The 19,456-nt window shown below is 40.4% G+C and overlaps 1 long non-coding RNA gene across 3 annotated transcripts in view; it reads right to left on the reverse strand.

The window, feature by feature from the left end:
* Nucleotides 1-16,261, reverse strand: part of LOC102455721 (uncharacterized) — a 110,992-nt gene extending 94,731 nt beyond the window's left edge. For 2 of the 3 annotated variants that reach the window (XR_012903837.1, XR_012903836.1), the window contains exon 1: nucleotides 16,124-16,228. This is a non-coding gene — a long non-coding RNA (uncharacterized LOC102455721). Of the gene's footprint in view, nucleotides 1-16,123 lie in introns of all 3 variants that reach the window. The other variant, XR_012903835.1, reaches the window with a different exon arrangement.
* Between the last annotated feature and the right edge of the window lie 3,195 nt (nucleotides 16,262-19,456).

Here is a 19,456-nt window from a genome sequence, read left to right on the forward strand (position 1 = left end):
AAACCTATAGAATATTTGTGAAATAAGGTGACAGGTACAAAATAATTGTATATAATTATAATAATTTTATCTGCTGTTGAAACAGCAGGGTTCTCAGCAGTAAATGGAAGTACGAATAATTATTTCTTGCCAAAACAAATTCAACCTCACATTTTATCATTCCAACAGTTTTATTAACAAGATAACAGCATTTTGTTCCTACGGCTTTGAAAGCAGAACCATGTGAATTAATAGCTAATTCAGATTTGAAAATTAATGAGCTTTCCTTCCTTGATTTCCCCCCAATTTTCTTGAACAGCATTTCCTTTAAATAGTCTCTCACATAATGCACAGTCTTAAGTCCCAATCAAGTAACAATGCAGTCTCGTTAGTCTTTGTCACCTCATAATCATTCATGCTGCATTTTAAACAAGCAACATAAATTGCTGCCATGGGAAATTATTTTGGAGTTATGAAAGAAATGTGCCAGCTTAACTCTAGTGTGTTCCTGAAAAACATTTTAGACTGGAAAAATTTTATGGTCTTTTCTAATTACTTCTCCCCTCCCCTGATAAGTGTAGGTTACTTTTCACATGTGTTAAATGCTAAATGGCCTAACTATATTCTAAGAGCTGTGTGTGCAAGAGTATGTTTTTTCCATAGAAGTCATTATGTTAGACATTTTAAAGGGTACACTAATGTGATATGAAATTGTTAACAGAAAATCAGGCAGTAATAAATCTGATGGAGAAATAATTGCACAACTTTATTTCTGCACTTTATGAAGAGTCAAACACAGTCACATCCTGCACCACCTAAATCAAACAATATTTGGAATATGCCTGGAATGGGAGCAAGATTAGGCCTGTGTTTGAGTTACCAATTATGCAAGTTCACATCTAAGTGAGAATTTCAGAAGATCAGAAGAAGTCTTATGCACCATTTAAATCCCTCTTAAGTCTTACTTTGAAAGCTGACATCACTTTGCAGAGAAAGCACCTAGAAGGTATGAGAAGACTTATAAGGCCTTGGACTAGATGGGAACGGGATGCACATATAGCATCTAACCAACTCTGTACAGCTTCTCCAAGAGCAGTAACAGCAAATTTATATTAGAGTACCCCCTCAATGCCCTCTGGATTAGCACCAAAAAATCATACTGCCGAGAAGCAGTAAGAGGAACATTGATAGGATATAATAAGCACAAACGCTAGAGACCTTCATCCAAATAACCAGTCTCCTGGAGATACCCATAATGCATCTACATCCTTGCAGACTGTAGAGTGTTAAGGATGGATCCTGCAACTTTATTTCATAAAGGAGTAAATTCTCTGAAGGGAAGTATAGAATGACAAGAAGGGTATTACATAAAATGTCCCTTCTCCCGGTCATTTAATTGTGTTTTACCATAGAAGGTATGAACTTGTCTATAGCCTGATAAGTATTGGCGGGTGTCATGGCTCCTTTCCCACTCTGGCATGATAAATGCAGAAGTGGGAGCCAGCAAGTGGACCTCAAAACCTTATCTACCAGGCTTTGGTATAAAACTTCCCTCCTTCCCTCCCCCCCAAAAAAATCTTAAAACCCTAGATTTTGGGGGATAGAATCTCCACTGCCACCACCCAAATAAAGAAACCAGGGAGAGAACATTTAGGAAAATCTCACCCCTAAAGTAAAAAGCAGGATAGCACTATTAACCAATATCAGGTTAATAAAAGGAAAAAGAGAGAACTCATCACTACACTATTCCTGTTGCAACAATGATTAGATGGAAAAGCAAGAAAATATAATGATGCTGTTTGGCATGCTGTGCACACATAGACAGCGCTGCACATGCGTTGATCGCGCTGTGTGGCTGTGCCAGCTTGTAATCTATTCGCCACAGGTGAGTAGATTACACTAATTGTCGAGCCCTGCTCATGGAGAAACTCCAGTGGCCTAGAACTTAGTTACAAAAGAAAGCCAAAACACTTTTTAAAAGTGCACAGACAGCAGATCCCATACCCAAACCATAGAACAATGAAACCTAACAGATTTATCTCAACTTTACCCTACTTACAGAAAGTGAAGAAAGTCTGTCCGTGTCTGTCCCCCTCAACAGCTGGAGAGAACTGCCCAGAACAAACGAGGGAAAAGCCAAAAATTCCTTTGTCCCAGTTTGAAATTCCTACCAACATTCCTATTGGCCACTCCACCGGGCTAGGTAAGGAACATAGTTAATCCCTTAGTTCCCAGGAGGCTGGCTAACCCTCATGATCATGACAGGGGGTTAGTTCTCAAAGAATACATTTTTTCTGTCTTGTTTTAGTCCTTAATGTTCAGTTTAATATTTGTACAAGATTTTGAATAGTTAAAATCCCATTTAAGTACTAATTCAGCAATAATATATGGTACAGGTTGGACTTCCAGTTTGACAGACAAGGGGCAGTCAATACCAGACCCTCTGCTGATGGACTCCTGGTGTCCCTCTGCAGACTCCGTTGTACTCCCTGCCCCCCAAGTTCACTGTTTTAGGCTCCATTCCCACAGTGTGCTGGATGAGACCATGTATTTGCCCAAGTTGTGAAGACTTCAATTAGGATTGTAAAATTAGGACCTCTATATGTTTCAGCCACCTGTTACTTCTTGCCTTTAATGGGTAATGGGAGGAGAAAAAGTGGACTAACACAAGCATATTTTTCTATGGTTTAATCTAAGTGTTCAATAAGGAATGGTAGAAATCCATCCACCACCCCTTTATTTTTATTTTTTGCAAGGAAAACTTTTATCATACATTTGATGAAAGTAAAACTGCTCAACTTTCCCACTTACAAACTAGAAATGATAGGAAACAGAGCCTTCTATGAAGGGAGTAAGTGACTCAGTCTTCATCTCAGCATTTAGAGCAGGGCAAATCAACTTTGGAAGCCCCAGGGGCCACAATTATACTCACAGCACATTGAGGGCCGCAACTTAAGTGTGGTTGCATATACATGCAAAAATATATGCAAATCTTTGTATTCATGCCTGTCCATGTGAAAAGCTAAGGCAAGAGTACACAAGACGCAGGCCCCATTTAAGTCAGTTCTGCTAATATGAACATAATGCAATATTTACCTGATTCCCACCCATATGACAGCACTCTTAATGAGTAATGACAGTCCAGGAATTTAACTACTAAAACTCATATCAATAGAAGACCATTATATTGACTACTTTTTTTGTTTTAGCTCCCACCCGCAGGCCACAAACGGGCCACATGCTGTGTAGCCCTGATTTAGTGTATTTCTAAGGTATCCACTAAGGGCTCAAAACTTTCCTATCCATTAGGTTATATACTGTGGATCTGTTAGGGTGATGTTTAATGGGGGTTTTCTAGTGTCATAACATAGGTCTGTCCACTAACAAGCTGGCAAGAATTCAAGTAATATTTTGTGATGAACCTTGAAGTTGAGACACTGCTTAGAAGTTTTGACACTGCTTATAACAGATACAAATCTTGTAAAAAACCAAGACACACTAAATAATAGAATTTTTGGAAGAGTTTACTTGTATGCATAATCCCAAAACATGTGTGTAAGTCTTCACCCTTAGACTCAACTGATTCACTTTAAGTGAATTCCAATATACAAAATACTTACTCCATTGAGCAACAGCACTCAGACGCAAAAAAATATAAAATAAAAAAATTTAAAGATGTGTATTTTTATTACCAAATTATTTGTTTTTTTCCCAGAAGCGTTTAGCATTTCTGCCTCCTTATCCAAGCCAAAATTCTATAGTAAACTGAATAATAAGTAAAGAAAATTTCAACCCCCCCCCCCAAAAACCCCTACAGTAATTAGGGATGTCATTGGTAAACCAATTAGCACCACTCTTATTGAGTGATACTTACCAGTTATCCAGTGGTCCTGCTCACAGCCTGGCCCAGCAGGCCCCACGCATACCTGTTACTAATAACCATAATACTAAACATTACAAGCTAAACAGACTAGGAAACAATGATTAAAACTCAGAGTTGTAAATAGGAAACTGGACAAATCCTGAGAACTACTTTAAAATTTACATTCTCTGCCTTCCATTCAAAACTATAGATAAAGTTCTGACTACTACAGTAAAACTCCAGTTGTCCGGCATCTAATGGTCTGGCACTCCTGATAGTCCGGCATCACCTGGAACCAGGAAGTGCTCCAGGCAGATGGACAATTAGATCTGCTCTGCCCCAGGCTTCTCCGAGTCAGCCACTGGTCAGTTTCAGCAGAGGCTGACTTGGGGATGCCTGGGGCAGAGCAGCTAGGGTGCTGTCAGGTTGGTCCTGCAGCGCCACCCTCCCTCATTCCCCCCACCCCACCCAGACCTCTCATAGCCCCCCCCTTCCAATAGTCAGGCATATTTGATAATCTGGCACCCCCGGGTCCTAAAGGTACCGGATTATCGGAAGTTTACTGTAGTAGACTAACTCAGCTACCCGCTGAAGCTAACAAGAAAAACTTAAAAAACAACAAATAATCTAATAGCACCTTAAGACTAAATAGTTACAAGAGGCAGATAAGAACCATTAGCACCTTCATTGTTTGGTTCAAATGTAGAAGATAGTGTGCAAGCCAGATGATATCCCAGTTCATTCCATCTGCATAAGAATTAAACTTGTGAATTAAGTTAAGTTCCAACCCTCTGTGTATTTTGCTTGCAAATATACATATTCCTGCACATCCAGAAATATAATCTATGCTATCATGTGTCGAAAGTGTCCGTCTGTTATGTACATTGGACAAATGTCTCAGACACTTCGCTAAAGAATCAATGCCCACAAAACAGACATTAGACAGGATCACAAAGAAAAAACAGTTTCTTGCCATTTTAACCAGAAAGGACATTGTCTCAATGACCTAATCACATGCATCCTACTTCAGAAGACATTCAAATCTGCACTTGAAAGGGAATCCTCTGAACTGGCATTCATGCTAAAATTCGATACTCTCTGCAGGGGGTTGAACAAAGACCCCAACTACCTTACCCATTACAAAGATAGCTTCCCCAATTATCACCTCTAATACCATTAACTCACAGACATTTCCCCTTCCCCACCTCTAATATCATTAACTCACAGGCATTTACCTTCCCCCCCCCCCCCTCCCGCATCGCCCCTCTGTTCTGAAATGTGATTTGTCCTTTTCATGTGTGTTCATTTTTTTAAATTGTATCCTTTGGTATATATGGTTGTGACTATTTTCTTCCACTATTTGATCTGAGGAAGTTGGTTTGGCCCACAAAAGCTCATCTAATAAGCCATCTTGTTAGTCTTTAAAGTGCTACATAGTCCTGTATTTTGTTTCAGCTACACCAGACTAACACAGCTACATTTCTATCACTAAGAAACATATGGCACTCTTGGTGACAGGATACTGGTGTTGATGGACCCCGATGTGATCTAGTATAGTTAAGTTCCTAAGTACTTTCAGAGGAAAACTTACAAGACTTATTAAAATGTCTTTGTGAAAGAGAAATACAGTATCTTTACATAAGACTTAGCAATTTTAATTGGCTTCACTTTTAATTAGTTAATGATCCAATTCAGCTGTGATCAAAGCACAACAGCCAGATAATTCAGGATAGAAAATTGAGTTAATTTACTTAGATATGATACTACTTGCCTAATGACTTTTTATTTCAATGATGTTTCAATTAGTTATTAGGTTATTTTACTCATTAGACCAGCAGAATTACTTCAGGCAATTAATGTGACTTGCTAAAAACAACCTTTTTTTCATGGTGCTATCTTTAAAATAATACTTAGATTGTAAGAGATCTTTATGGAAAAAGTAATTAAAGGCTAAAGTTCGATGAAGTTGGCCTTTGTTTTTAAATAAAACCCTTCCAAATAACAATAATGTAATCAGGAAAGTTATTCTCTGATACAACATGTCCGTTTCAGAGAGATCCCTTTTTGAAGCCAGTTTATCCGAGAAATTCAACAAGTAGTCGACAGACAAGTTTCCCAGACCTCAGGTTTGGACCAGTCTAGGAATACTAAAACTAGTTTTCTGTGATTATCAAGGCATTCTCAGATGAGTAAATCATAAGGTTACCTCTAGTGGCAGCTAAGAATCATCAGCAGTATCTAAAGACCTCTAGTTAATGCAGTGGTGACGTAGTTGGAGTCTGATCTAAAACCAGATGCACTAATTCATTGAGACCAGGAACAGGCAATTAATGTGCGAGGTCTCTAAAGTTAAAGTTGCACTATTTTCCCTTAACCCCCTAATTTTGACAATTTCTTCATTTGTTTGAATTCAGGATTTTGGGGGTTTAATTTGGGACAATTCAAGTAACTAGACCTTATTCCATGATACATTGCTGTTATAAAATGTGAATAGTTTCAACAGTGATTACATGGACGATTGCTACCATTTCCAGATGATAGCACACCTTCCAGAACATAAGCTCTCCCTTTAAGTACGTGAATGTTCAAAAGCAAGCTCTTTCCCTCATCCCCAAGTATCCCAAGGCTGCATGATTATATTTCCCCTGGGTGGGTAAAAGAGGGATTCTACAGCACTAGTGAGTAGAGTATATTTTCAGACTCTGCCCCAACCCATCTTCAAAGTATGAAAAGACAAAAGGCCAATTTACATTTTTCTGGTCCCTATCTAACGTCCATGAAGTCATAAGAATGGGTATACTTGGTCAGACCAAAGATCCATCTAGCCTAGTAACCTCTCTTTCAACAGTGGCCAATGCCAGCCATCCCAGGAAGAACAAACAAAACACGCAATCAAGTGATCCATCCCATGTTGCCCATTTCCAGCTACCAGTGCTGTAGATGCTAGAAACACAATTCCTGTGCATGCTAATAATGTTAATCATCAACTAATTGACTAATCTAATAGTCTATGCATTTTGCATTGACTATTTGATTAGTTGATAGGGGACTTCCTAGGGACTGACCCCAGACTCCTCACAGCACTGCCTCTGAAACATTCCAAGGAGCCTTACACCGGGTTCCCTGCAGCATTTCAAAGTGGTAGCACCACAAGGAGCCCAGGCTCAGTCTGCAGCTGACCCCGGGCTCCACACAGCGCTGTCACTTTGAAATGCCACATTCAGCTTGGGGCACCCCAGCTGGTCCCGGGCTGCACACAGCGTTCTAAAGTGGCAGCACCAGGTGAGCCCAGAGTCTGGCCCCAGGCTTCAAGAGGCACTGCCTCTCTGAAGTACTCTTCTTCCCTGCCTTACTGCTTTTATCTGATAGTCAATAGGATAGCTTCCTCCCACCTTGCTATCTATCTGATAAGCATTTGCTTATCGGATAGTCAACTAACCCATCACATCCTTAATGCATGTTGGAAAGACTCACTGAATTCAATGAACCTTGGATCAGGGTCTTTATGACCAAATTCTGGATTTACACAAATGAAAGAAAGACTAAGATAGACAGACAGTGGATCTTCTGATTGAAGCAAATTGGGGGGGGGGGGGGAAATCTTACTCCTTTGTTCATTTCTGCTTTTCTGTATTCAATACTGATGTGCATTTGAAGGGCTTATGAAAATAAAACAAAATAGTAAAACGATTTCATCTAACAAAACAACTTTTTCCTCTTTGCGGTGTCCACCAACAGAACAAATTTGGAAATTAATTTGTTTCAAACAGATAAGCCTTTTGCAGATCAAAAATCAATGTCCTTTTTAAGGATATTTTAGAAGTACTTAACTGGGAAGCATTTCCATTTAACGCCTATCTTTAAACAGCTTGTGAATATTTCTGGGCTGAAGCAATTAGTAAAATTCATCCTTCTTTGACCCTGTTGGTATGGTAACAGGGTGCAACCTTTCAGTTCTCTACAAAATATATTTATATTCTTATTCATTTGCTAATTGATTACTATATAGCAACCCTAATCCATTAAAGGACTGTTTATCTTGGCCCAGATTTTTAGAAGCACAGCTCTTCTGTAGGTGTTAAAATAAGTGACTAGATTTTTCAGAAAAGCAAGTATGTTGGATGCCAATTTAGTGCATCTTTTCTGAAAGTCTGGCCCCTAGCACACAGAGCAGTCAATTCCCGCCAGTTGCTGTACATGGATGCTGCAGTGTGAAAATATTTAATATTTTCCAGCATATGGTTGAATGGTGGTGTTTGTGAGACTGGGAATTCTCTCCATACATCAGTATCTCTGCATTCAGTAGAGAATTATGATACACAATTTCTCATCAATTTCTCACCAAGACCCATTTTTCTCTATTATAGCTGCTACTAATATTTTTCCAGGTTAAAAGAACAAACCTTTGGGTGTGAACTTGAGAGCAGGTCTTCCCCTCCCAATTCCCATTCAAGGAGTGTCATTTTATCTCCTTGTCCTTTACAGTATTGGGTGCCTCGGTGGTGGTTTGCGATTACCCATTCCTCAGGAGTATTAACAGCAGTGACTCTTTGGATTCAAGGAAAAATTAAGGCAGGGCTGCCACCTTGTGAAGTCCTGCAACACTATTTTTAACAGCAGAGAAGTCAGGCAAATACTGTCTTCAAACCACCACTATAGTCTAAATTCTTTTCTTTGCCCATCTTCTCAGAAGATGGGACCTGGGGACCCTGGTGGTCTAACCTCAGTTTTTCTTGGAGGAGGTAGAGTACTGATCCCACTACAGGGCTTCTTTAATCCCCACATACAGAGATGAGGTGAGCATCTTTTCTTTTCCCACCCACAAGACTCTGGGTTGTTCACATGTTCACAGACCATCAGGCAGTTAGGGACAAGTTCCTCTCCTTCCTAGTAGTAATCATCCATTATTTGGGCATTTCCCACCCCCGATTAGATGTAAGGTTTTCAATGCACCATAACTACCTCCATGTCCCTACTTTCCTGGACACACGTACATCAAAATGTTCAGTGTGTTGCCTCTGGTAAAAGTAGAAACAAAGCTTATATCCTCAGCCTAGTGGTTTAGGAATTAATTTTCCTTCAAGTCAGTAAGTCTCCTTACTCCCCTGAAGTGGAAAACTAGGTCACATCTCTCTCAAGTATTTATTGGTGTACTCTTGTGAAGGTATCTTGAGGTATTGGATATTTCTCTTGGATATTGGCAGAGGGAAATTCACGCCACACCTTCCTGTCACCCACTCCATTCGCATGTTGGCTCATTTTGCTGGTCTTGGGCAACCATGGGTTTATCTTCCTTTAAAGCCATAATATGATTCCACAAACCAAGGAATAGGGAATGGTTGACAATACTCCTGCAGCAGCTAGTATAACGGACACTTCCTGGGTACATAACAAAAATCTGTGCCTTAGGTATAAGACTTTTACAGCAGGAACTTTAATCCACATCACACACACTTGGAGCATTTTATGGTTTTCACTACATGGAACTAAATAATAGTCTTAGCAGCTCCATTATCTCTTCATCAAATTAAAGTCTCGCCATTAACTATTACCTTCCACTGGACAACCAATGTATATGAACTTGAGGGGCATAATGGTTTGGGGTATCAATGGGTTAGCATGACCATTATATGCAACTGGCAGACTGGTTGCGCGACTCCCTCCTTACATAGATTCAGTCACATAGTGAACTCTGAATTGGGGCGCAGATAGCCTTTTCTACACTGTGTTGATCCTTAGTGGGCTTTCCTGGGCAAAGTGATCTGCTCACCACATCTAGTGGAATCACAGAACTGGAAGGAACCTTAAAAATCATCAAGACCAGTCCCCTGCATTCATGGCAGGATCTAGAAGATCCCTGATAAATTGTGTCTAACCTGCTCTTAAAAATCTCTAAGAAGATTTGTATACATATGGCACTATGCTTTTCCCTACCCATCCTGTGGCTTCTTGGAAGTGATTTTCCTATCCCCTCAGATCAGTCTTAGTTTTGTCCTGATCCTTGTGCTCTTATCCGGTTCCATCTCTATTAGGCTCTCTCTCAAACCCAGCCCACATAATGGACTGCCAGTTTCCCTGTTATAGCAACAGCTCTATGCTCTGTTTATTAAGCTTGATTTTAGGTTGGGGTGACAGAGTGTATTGTACTATCCCTATTAATTTGTTGGCCTCATTGCTTTTGTATTGTGTCAGAGATTCTCTCAGACAAGCCCTAATTTAAGCTGATACCTCAAGATAGGTCAAGTCCCTTTGTCCCTTATATGCTTTAGGGGTCAATTTAAACTATTAACAAAGCTTGTTTACATAGTCCATCACCTTTAGAGTCCTTTGTCCATAAGAGTGGCAATGTCCCGGTTCAATATACATCCCATTTCAAAAGCACTTAGAAATTCATCCCCGTCATCCCTCTCCCTAAAGTACAAAAGCAATTTGGAATCTATGCCACTCACTCACAACATAGGGTCTGTGTCTTCCCCTACTGGATTAAGTTTTTGCTGGTGCAGTCTCCCTCACCATGTCACACTGATACTGATGTTTACTGTGATTGCCTCTTTCCTTCTGCTTGTATGCCACATATTGATCTGTCCCTTTCTGCAGGCATTTGTTTTTCCCCTCCCTGCCCCCATGCTGGCATTGCCTCCCCCATAGGTAAGCAGCTGGGTTTTCAGACACCATGTTGCTTTCCAGCTGCTGTTTCTTCTGCTCTATGCTCCAATTGTCAATCTGTCCACAGTTCTTGTTGCAATGGTCAGATTGACAATTAGATCATGATGAATTGACATTGGCTGCCTCTATCAACCACTTTCTGGGCTCTCTCCAGGGAATCAGCGCCAAGACTTCTGCCTGCTGGATCTCTAACAAGATAGGTTTGCCCAGAGAGCCTGGACTATCATACCTCTTCTGGTAATCAGAATACCACCAACTAGTTGTGTTTTTGTTCACACTTCAACATGAGCTGCTTTTCTCTGAATCTCTCAATTAGCCTTTCTTCAGCTGTTCATGACTCATTTCCCCAGGTCTCTTTGCTAGTCCCATGACCCAAAAGACTGAGACATTGTCTAGTTTTTCTTTGCTATAATACTTCCTTTTCAGTGCTATTGGCACTTAAGGTAAATCACTCTGCTATATATCCTAGACAAAATCATCATCTTTGTGTCAGCATCTGTGTTCCTCCTCCATAGTCCTCCTCTCCCCTTCCTCCTCTATAGTCCTCCTCTCCTTCCCCCAGAGAAGCCACTTATAGGTTTCCAGCTTTCACCTCTCTTGGATAGAGACCCCTTTTTCTCTCTCTCCCTCATCACTGGTCTTTAAGGCTACACAGTTCCCTGAATACTCTATTATCCCCAGCAATCCTGGTTGCCTAAAATACAGTTTTATGCTTTACTTTCTCTCCAGATATTACCAGCAAATATTAGCCAGCAGTTCTAAGTTATATCACAACCTTTTCTTAGCAAGTACATTTACTCCTAAGGTGAAAGCATTACAGAGCAAAGATTAAGAAAAGAACCTGCACACATGGTAAAAAGGCTTGAGTTCTAATGGGAATCAATCCTTCTAAACCTGTCATGTCCAAATGCTAGCCACATGTGGCTATTTGGCCAGTTGAGTGTGGCTAGTTTGTTGTAGCAGAACCACTGCTGCAGAACTGGTTGGACACCACAGTTAAACCTACAAATGAGTCTACACACACACACACACACACACACTCATTAGTGTCTTAGATTCAGAACCAGAATCCAGCCTGGATAGTTCATACATTTTGCTCCAGTGCTCATGCCTTTTCATCACCAGTCTCTGGAAACACACCCACTTCTCAAGAGCCTAACATCATACAACTGATCTTTGATTAACCAAAGAGAGCATTTGCATTAGCTTCTCTGTAGGTGTCCCCTAAGGAATCCACTCAACACTGGTCACAGAAGTCTAATTTTTTTTCCCTAGCATAGGCATCCCACTGCACTTCCTCCAAAGAAAATTTGCCCTACAATCTCATCCTACAGTATTGCATAAACATAATATAGCATCGTATTTTAACTATATTGCAGAAAATTGCCCTGTTACAACACCATCCCTTTGTTTAGGGGGATTCATAGGATTTGTTCAAAGAGTAATAATCAGTGAATCCACAGCAAAGACTGCATGATTCTCAAAGGTGGGCAGGTATTTACATCTCAAAAGAAAATTAATCCACATGCCTTTCTGCAGGATTACCCATTAGCCAATAATTCTGTTTTACAGTCAGTTTTAAATAGACAATTTTTCCACTACCTCAGACAATTGCTATTTTTGTTTCAATATATTTAGGTTTTGAAAGAAGACACTGCTTTGGGGCCAAATTCCAACAATACAGTACATTCTGTGATTAGCCTAGTCTTAGCTCTATTACTCAAATAAGAGACAAATTGCACTCCCGAAGAGAAGCAAAAACCTGGAGTATTGCAAACAAACAAACTCAACTTTTTTATTTATTTTGCTTGACATTAGACACTATGGATTTAAATACTCTTGCATTTTTCTAAGAAATCCTGCTGGGTGAGGGCTGTAGTTATAGCTGTCAGATGACTAAAGCAGCAGAGCTGACAAGAGGTTTTGGAGGAAAAAATGAGTATCATTTAATTCCTTCAGAAGCACTGGCCTGAAATTAGATTGGCCTTTCCGTCTGAAGTGCCTAATGAGTCAATTTATTTGGTCTTGTAATCAACTGCATTTTTAAAATATCCCTGCCCTGAATTTTAAAAGTTTCAATTAAGTCTTAAGTACTTATCACATTCATTTTACCCACACTTAGGCTTTCATTGGACAGGATGGAAATTTTACCCTTTAGGATCCAAGAGAAACAAACACAGCTGACCATCTATAAAAGTGTTTGAAAATGCAAAGGAATAAAATGACTGTGCACAAAGTATGTAAGTGGACAAGAATTATAGAATTAGAGCAGAAAGAGGGTGCACAGGCTAGGGCCCTAAACTAAGATATTGTAGACCAGAGTGGAGTTTTCTGCTCCACCTCGTACCTTGAATATGACCTTGGGTAAGTTGCTTAGTCCCACCATGTGTAAAAATAAGACTTCTCTATCTCAGAGGTATTTCGAAGATAAATACATTAATTATATGCTAAATACTAATTTAATGAGGACCAAATAAGGATCTTATCTAGACAGAAATGAACAAGTTAATTTAGAAGGAAAGAAAACTAAGTTATAGACGACAAGAAATATTGATGAAAACAGGAGATTGCTTTTTTTTTAACTGGGCAAACATGCGCGCGCGCACACACACACACACACACACCTTTGTGCATGTGCACTTCCTGCATGTATATGTGCAATGAGCATATTATGCAAGTAGCTCAGATCTGATCCTTACATAGTGAAAGACTTCAATTGAACAATTAGGCTACAAACTTCTCTATAGCTTTTTTTTATTATAGGACATCACAAAATGATTTAGGTCGGGGAGTAGAACTTTTTTGGTGTGTGTGTGGGGGGGGGGGGGAGGGGCACTGGCCCACAGAAAAACCAGGTGGGGGCAGCACACAAGTGAGAAGCAGAAAAAAGAAACCCCTTACTGTGGTCCCCAAATGAGAGAAAGAAAGACATCCCACATTCTTCGCATACCAGAGCCTGGGGAGGGGGGCAGCCTAGTAAATGTAGTGTGCTCCAGCACTATGGGGTGGGGGGGGTGCAGCTGGGTGACTGGAACATCAGCACAGACTCCCCAGTATCGGAGGGTCTGAACCATGGGTGCCAGATGCAGGCAAGCCAAGAGGTTCCCCACCCCTAATTTAGGGGTGTTAAAAATAAAGCAAAGGATATAGGATGGTGCAATTCCCAAGAGAGTGAATCAGTTAACTGGATGATGTGGGGGCGGGGGGAATTCCAGTTTTGAAAGCTCTCTGCCTTGGCCTAATCCTTCTCAATTGAAATCAGCAGTAAAACAGTCTTTGGCTTTAATGGGATCAGATTAAGGCCAGTGCTGAAAACCTCAAACATGGACCAAACCTACCATCATTTATCCAAAACCACCCATGAGCTCCAAATATTGGTGAGGCTCTCATAACGTGAGTTTTGCTCAAACTAAAACCTCATTATCAACAAAGACTCGCAAAGACAAAACCATCTTATAGCCTCTTTTTACCCATCGCTGTTTACATCAGAGAAAGGCCACTCTGGAACCAGTTTTATCATCCTCATATCAAATTCTGAAGTTTCAAGTTCAGAATAATCAACGATTCCACTTGAAGCTTTTCCAACATGCTATTTCTCATCATTATGAAGGTGGCCAACTGAGTTGGATGTGAGAACTGCTCTAATGCCATGCACCGTATTATGCAGATAACATTAAGATTCCAAAACGTTAATGTTAAGTCAGTGCTTGTTCCCCAATTTAAAAGCACTTGAAAATGAATAGCCACCTTCCGAGCCATAGAGTGTCATTCCACCCTCTGCATTGCCCTCCCTTGGAAACTATTATGTTTGTCTTGAAAGTAGCCTGATGACCTTTTATTCCCTCCTACCCCTTCCTTGAACTTCAAGAGGCAGTTTGCTCCTCCCATTCATCTGAGTAATAAGACAGCAAGCCTACTCCCTAAAGTTACATTTTAATTTCTCTGTGGATAGAAGCTGGCTATTCATGTCATTATGAAAAAAAAAATCAGAAACACCTTTGAATCTCATCAACTTCTCTTTCCAGTCCTTTAAAGCAGGTTAGGTATGAGAGGCGCCTGAGAATACACCATTTATCTGGTAATCCTGCTCTCAATAGTAGGGTGTAAAACATGCCTGACCTAATTATTCAGAAAGCATCAACAGGACCAATGGTCCCTTCCAGTCCGAATCTAAGAAAGTAAGGAGTTTTATCTCTCATATACATTCATGTACTCTGGTTTGTAGATGGGGTACATGCCCAGGCTCTCTCTGGATGATTTATGAGCCCTAATGAAAAGCTTTGTGCATACCACTACAGCTGATACACTTTTAGCAAGAATGGAAAAAACATTCACCAGTCAAAATATTGACTAGATATCTGGAGGAATATTCAGACCACCAGAATGCAAAATATTCATGCTAGTCACTAAACGGATTGTTTGCTTCACCCATGATTTGCAGGGCCTAAAAAAACCAAGTTACACTTGAGACAAGAGATAATTAACTACTAGAGCATATATATGGGGCAAAAGTTTGCTTGAGGTCTTCCATGAAGTGCTGAAAAAACAATCTGATGGACTCCTGGGAGAAGGAATACATCAGAAGTCAAATACACAGCTTTAAAGTACACACAGAACTGTGCCTTAATTAAAAAGTAAACAATCATCCTGATTACAAACACAAAGCTGGTTCAAGAAGCTAAAACCATATAGGCTGATTGTGACCCAGAGCAATAGCCTCTTTAGGTTATCATTCAAACTAGTGTTTATGGTTTCATTTTGAAATCATGTTAGTTAATTAGAAGTGATTAATTATTCCCAGCAAGTGAAAGATTATCATCTACTTGTTTAATATGGATATTCTGTCTCTCAGGGGTGATGAAAGCTGGCTGTTTCAATAATATATTTTATAGGCAAATTGAGAAAATGAATCCAAAATGTTATATTGAATTTTTGATCGATACAAATTATACTGGATGGATAAAAAGCATCTAGTTCTTACTCTGGTACAGATGTAGAGCATAGGAAGTGCTGATTCAGTTAAGGGAAGAAGAATGGGGTATGTCTTGAAAGTAGATTTAGGTTCCAAACCAATGGAAGCAGATCTTAAAGATGTAGGTATGGGTTGGATTTCTTTCTTTTAATTAAGGAAGTTCTAATCAGCACAACAATCAGCGTGTTCATTTGTTCGGAGATAAATTGGGTTAAAATTCTTGAGGAATCTGAATCAACGTTCTCCAATGTAAACTGTATTCACTGCCAGAGACGTGCTGCTGGAGGTGGCATGTTTAGAATGACTAAAACAGAAAACAAATGGCAGGGCAAGGGCACAACCTTTAGAACCAAGACATCTGGATTTATAGATTTATACATGGCAATTTTACTTTTCCATTTGCATTTTTCCTGCACATTTTGAAACTATTTCTTTTTATATTTATGTAAAGTTATTCTAAACATTAAACATTGTAATAGGTTTTTTAAAAAGTACCATTTACTTCCCTGCAGGGGCCATCCCAAGACCCTTACAAAACTTTCATGTGTAAAGCTTTTAAGACCTACTTATGAAGTAGTTAAGTGAACATTACCACCCCCAACTTTACAGATAGCCTATTCACCACAGTTTCCTAAGTGACTTACCTAAGACTACAAAAGGGATCAGGAGCTGCTGATTCGCAGAGCTAATCTCACTCTATGAGAGGTGAAAGTAGAGCGGTGCACCCAGTAGTCAGCTTCAACAAGAAAGGGGCCAGAATCTTCAGCACCAGGGGAAGATAAACTGCTAGTGACCAATCAGCTACTGGATGAGCAGCCTTGCCAGCTAGTGCCAGGCTCTGAAGCCAATCAGCAATCCCCAGCTGGCCAACCAGACAGACTGGTGAGATTCCCACTATCATCAGTTTGGTCCAAATCAGCTGTTTTCTCAATGAGGAATGGCTGCAGTTCCCAGCCTAGTTCTGATTATAGGCAGGTGAGCCTTTTTTGCAGGAAGGAGGAGTTTGGCTAGGCACACAGTTTCTCAGCTGACTGGAGGGAGACTCTGTTGGGCAGGCCAGCAGCTACTTAACTGGGGGAGGAGGGGAAGGGTGGGTGATTAAGCAGATTCAGTGTCTGGCACCCATCTCTGGCATGAAGAATGCAATATCCCAACCTCCCCCTACCTGCAACCCATTCTGAATCTCTCAAGCCAAGGCATTTCTCACAGTGTCTCCCCACAGGCTTGCTAGATTATAGTTTAACTCTTTGTGAATCATATGACATTACAGCATTCCCACTGTCCTACACACTTTACCTAGACAGTATAAGAGGCAGAGCTAAGCAAAACAAAGCATCTGATTGCAGTCCCTTTGCACACTCCACAGATCCCAAGTCTCCTGTCCTCAGCCCCCCAACACTCTAACCTACTGCCCTGACTCCTGCACACACACACCCACACATCCCTACCCCTTGCACTAAGCTCGCTCTCTCTCTCTCACACACGCGCGCACACACACACACACTATCCCCTTGTCCTTGGTGCTCCCCAACACCCAAGGGCAGGGGTAATGACACATCAGTACCTATACGTTATTTAATTTCACACTTAATCAGTGTGAAAATCATTCCCATGCAACACAAGGCTTATGCAACACTTACATCCTGCTTAAAATCTAGTTCATATCCACTACCAAACCTTCAAGTGTGAAGTCCAATTCTAGAATCCTTACCCTATTAAATCACCCATTGTGGCTCTAGCCACATTGCCGTATATTTCCAATACATAAGTAATAAAATATAACACTTTTCAATAATTTCCACTTCCTCACCAATTACTCTTCATTCATGTTTCTAAGATTTGGGATTTTTAAATCTTGCCAGAAATTATCTTAATTACCTAAAACATCCTTTGCTATGATGAGACAGACAAGGAAGTGGGAAAAACAAGATGTATGCCCCATTTATTTCAAGTAGGATGAGATGAGATGAGATGAGCTGGTACTTCACTGGAGATCTCCACTGGCACAATAGTCTATCCACCCTGCACCAACTGAAGGTTTAATGCCTTAGTTCTTATAACCAAATACTCATAAAGAAGCATGGAAATTGAGCCTCTCTGCTCTTTAAACCTTCTTCAAAGAGGATTAATCTCTGCAAAGATGGGGCCCTTTTTACTGTGCAGACCAAAGTTATGCTTGGAATACTTGACTATCAGCTCTCTTTTCCAAACCAAACACAGCTAAATAATAAAAGATAGAGCCCAATAATATTAAAATAAAACATAAAAACATAAAATAAAAACATAAAAAGTGTTATCCCTTCCTATGACAACTCAGACACTTCAGGTTGATATCCAAGGGGAAAAAAATCTTTTGACAAACATTAAGAATAAAAAGTTTACATTTAAACAGATGCTTCTTCCAAACATATGCCCCCAGGTTATTTCCTCTAAGTATATGGAGCAATGAAAATATAAATGCAACATTACTTAGCAAACAGGGAGATGTTGGAGGTAAACCACTGTTATATTTTATTGCATTATGAAACTAAAGTGAAATATAAAAGTAAAACAGAAGAGATATGGTAGTATTACAGAGTAGCCTAACCTTGGCTCCTGGGTGCTTCCTATAGAGGAAGAAAACTTTCTTCAAAATGAAATTCAATATGGCAGTGCATGTATTTTTAAGTCCCGCCCCTCCAAGATAAAAGAGGATGCTACAATAATTAGGAAAGGGGCAAAGCAAGGTTTTAGATCTATATCTCTGCCTCTGGAAGCTGGCTCTCGGGTAAACCATGGGGGATGAGAAAGCTGAAAAGGCCTAAAAAGTCTATCTCAAGCTGATTCTTAAAACTGCAGCCACATTTTTTAATACAATTCACCAAGCAAATTCTGTCTTTTGCTACACAAAAAGTTGTTCCACTATTGATACACAGAAGGGATGTGTGTTCTTTTTTCAAGGGTATTAATAAAGCTAAATAAGAAACTAGACCAGAAGTAGGCAAATACTGGCCTGTGGGCCAGATCTGGTTTGCCAGGGTTAGCCTGTAGCAGGCTCTCATCGCTATATTTACCTGCGCCTCTGCATGTACTGACGATCATAGCTCTCATTGCCCACAGATTACTGTTCTTGGCCAATGGGCACTGTAGGAGGTGGTGGCGGCTTGGGTCGTGCTACTTCCCATCACTCCCATTGGCTAAGAAAGATGATCACTGGCCAATGGGAGCTGTGATCACCATTACCTAAGGAGGTGCAGGTACATCTAGTGGTGATAGCCCACCATGAATTAATCCTGGCAAACCCATGAACTAGACCATGCTTTAACAGTGGGTGTGTTTGTGAATTTCATATCAGCAATATTTTTAAACACATTGACCAAAGAATTTTTATATGGAGTTTTTCTGACTTCATTGAATGAATTGTGATATACACTTTTTAGAGTTACTTTGAAAGCTCAGACTTTCTGTGTTAGGTCCTATGCCATCCAACTCCTGCTTCCCCAAACACATGGCTGGCATAGGCACCATGCCCAGAGCATCCCTGTGCCCTTTCAATCCTCAGGTGCTATGGTGACCTCTTGGAACGATTGGTAGTATGGGCACATTAAAGCAACTTCCAGTATGCTCCCAAGGTGAAAACAAGCTGGTACACCACTCCAGCAGGAAGCCAGCAGGCTGGGACACTTAGCTGCAGGGGAAAGGGTCCTGGGGTTTCCTGCAGACTGTAATGCTCAGCAGCAGGCAGCCAGGTAGGCTAAAGGGGCTGGCAGTGCAGGACAGGAGCCAATGCACACCGATTCCAGCTTTTAACTAACACTTATTTACTAACGTGTATCAGCTTCAACAAGCAAACTCAAGGGCTCCCCAGCCTCCATCGCCATAACTAGCTGTATAACCCAGGAACATGCATAGGCTGAAGCATACCTCTCGTCTAAAACACCATTTTCAGGGAGCAGAAAGGAGATTTGACCTAATAGCTCCACTAACACACCAGAGAA

The sequence above is a fragment of the Pelodiscus sinensis genome, chromosome 5 (assembly GCF_049634645.1).
Source record: "Pelodiscus sinensis isolate JC-2024 chromosome 5, ASM4963464v1, whole genome shotgun sequence".
NCBI lineage: Eukaryota > Metazoa > Chordata > Testudines > Trionychidae > Pelodiscus > Pelodiscus sinensis.